The sequence below is a fragment of the Solanum dulcamara genome, chromosome 3 (genome assembly GCF_947179165.1).
Source record: "Solanum dulcamara chromosome 3, daSolDulc1.2, whole genome shotgun sequence".
Taxonomy (NCBI): domain Eukaryota; kingdom Viridiplantae; phylum Streptophyta; class Magnoliopsida; order Solanales; family Solanaceae; genus Solanum; species Solanum dulcamara.
The window spans coordinates 47,771,430-47,774,190 of NC_077239.1; the positions used below are offsets into that span (position 1 = coordinate 47,771,430).

Genomic DNA, 2,761 nt, shown 5'->3' on the forward strand with positions numbered 1-2,761 from the left:
AGTATCAACAGCATGCTCATTCAACTCTCCTTATAATACTAACAAATAACGACAAGATACATCTGCTTCTAAATACCCGAAAAACCCGATAACAAGCCTAAAACATGATTTCTAACACCTGAGATATACAATTAAACTACCCAACCAAAATCCCAACTATTTCAACATGCTTTCACACATTCCAACTCAATCTAAAGAAAGGTAAACCGTAGCCTACCTGTAGGCTAAACACGTGAGCTTCAAATCACTGTGCTGGAGCTTTTCCCTTTCAAACGGCCTCGGAACGCTGCCAAGCTGTCAAAAATAGAACCACAACGTCGATACGGTCGTTTAGACACTAATTTCATAATTTTTGGAAATGGACCAATTTTGGGGTCGAAAACGGGAATTGTGGGGCCCACATACGAAATTCCAGATTTGACCCCCAAAACAGGTTCTACACGTCACCCCAAGCACACAAATCAGATTTATAACATAATTCGGGGTGGAAAATTACGTAAGACGATCAAAAATCAATTCCCACATTTTTAAACTAAGAAAACGATATAAGGCAGCCTCCTTACACGTCGATTTCTCAAAAACGAAATACTGTCAATCAAAACAAATTATACCATGACGTTCCTTGCGAAAAACCCCACAATCTAGCCTCAAGAATCACTCAAAACGGAGTTATATTGACCAAGATACACTCTTTCAAAATTCAATAAAATTTCATTCCGAAAATCACTAAATCTGCAGCTAAAAATCAATTTATTACCTCGAACGACATGCCAAAAACAGATTCTGAAACTTCCAAGATGTTCTCCTTAAATTTCCACGCAAGATAGCCTCTGGAATCACCCAAATCGGATTTATATTGGTCAAGAAATAACTTGTCAAAGTTCTTCAAAAATCCATTCCGAAAATGGATACTGCTGCAAATAAAATCACGATTTTTACCTGAATCGAATGCTCCAAATCAGTTTTCAATCTCTCCAATGCGTTCTCCACGAAAAACCTCACAATTTTGCCTTTTGAATCACCCAATTTGGAGCTCTAGAACTCAAGAAATGAGGGTTCAAAGTTGAGGAGAAAAATCTGAAAATCTGGTGCAAAATCTGCACTATTGCACCAGATTTTTCTGGTTTTTCATTATTTAAAGTCTCCGAATAGACCCTCGGAATTCGTTCGGAATCCGATAAAAATAAACCAGATATGCTACCCTACTAAATTCGATATTTCGGACTCAATGGCGCATTCAGAATTCTCATACGAGGTTATTATAATAAAAAGTGGGCCCCACATCCAAGAGTCATTTTAAGTCATATTTCACAACGGGCCTCGATATTAGTTCGGAAGCCTCAAAAAGCGAATGAAGGGTCGTTCTAGACCAAAATCAACATTTCGGAACTAACCGCGCTGTCAGAATTTTTATTCGAGCGCATTTTCCAAAAATGTTGACCAAAGTCAACTATAGGCTAAGTTTCAAAGTCAAAAGCACCAAATAGCCCCAAATTCGTATCGATTGACTCGATAGTCATTCCAACAGTGCTACTAGCCTAATTTGGTCATTCCGGAGCTGATGGAACCATCAAAATTTGAATTCGAGATTTCGTTGGCCCAAAACTCAAAAAGTCGCAACTAAACTAACTTAGGCCTTTAAAATACCAAAATGGACTCGGGACCTCTAAAAATTCAACCAATACTTCTTCTAGACCAAAAACCATCTCTTGAATCCAACGGAGTTGTCGGAATTCCATTCCGAGCATCGGAACTCCAAAAGTTGACCAAAGTCAAACCTTGGCTTAAAGTTCCTCAAATTCTCAACTCAAGGCCTCAAATCTTCGTTACAGCTCCAAAACTGATTCCGTAAAGTCTCCTAAGCCTATTTCAACATTTCGGAGCTGCTGGAATCGACAGAATTTCATTCTGAGACTCGTAGCTTCAATTGACCCCAAATACCACTTTTTTAACATTTAAAGCTTATGAAACTCATAATTTCCAAACACTTAACTTTTCATAGGATTTTCTAAAAATCAACACCTGGTAACAATTAGAAATGACTCGGGGCATCTAAAGGGAGGGGTAAAATGGTCATTTTACAAAAATTCCAAAAATGACCTTGAGGGTCATTACAATATCCACTACTAAAAGAACTTTCGTCCGCGAAAGTAAAAGTACAATCCCTCTCTAGAGGCACGAAAGGACGAGGGTTTTGGACCTGCATGCTTTGCCTAAATTTTAGACACCCTCTCGAGTTGAACAACGCCATCACAGAACTTAGGCTGAGAAGAAAATTCTCAATTTCACTTCCAACTCCAAAAACTCCTTCAGTCCTTTCTTGGGCTCCCACTCTCACTCGTTTAGCCCGAACTTGACTCAAAACACTGGATTTCAATTGAGGACAACCAAAATAAACCAAAACCACCGAATTGAGTAATACACGACCATGGCAGATACAACTCACTCAAAATTTCAAGTATTTGTCTTTTGTTTTCAAATCCTTTTCTCCAAGCCACTAAGGGCGTTCTACCAATCCTTACCTATCTCGAAAACCTTCAACGCAATTCGAAAATTGCCTATCGAACCATACAATACCTACCTCTAAGGAGTTACATACGCTACCTGAACATATGAGGATGAAAACAATCAAAACAAGGACACCCCGCGCAAAGCCCCAAATCCCAACCTCAACTTGAAAAACCAGAACTCAAAATGAAACTGATGTTTTGGAACTGAACACTCCTTAAGCTTCTGAAAACTTGACTCACACTCCTTGGAC

At 38.9% G+C, this 2,761-nt stretch overlaps 1 long non-coding RNA gene across 1 annotated transcript; it reads right to left on the reverse strand.

The window, feature by feature from the left end:
• Positions 1-246: 246 nt before the first annotated feature.
• On the reverse strand, positions 247-1,140 carry LOC129882575 (uncharacterized). The gene is made up of 3 exons (XR_008765804.1): positions 940-1,140; positions 758-830; positions 247-294 (listed from the first exon to the last, which is right to left on the reverse strand). It is a non-coding gene; the product is annotated as an uncharacterized LOC129882575 (long non-coding RNA).
• Positions 1,141-2,761: the final 1,621 nt, after the last annotated feature.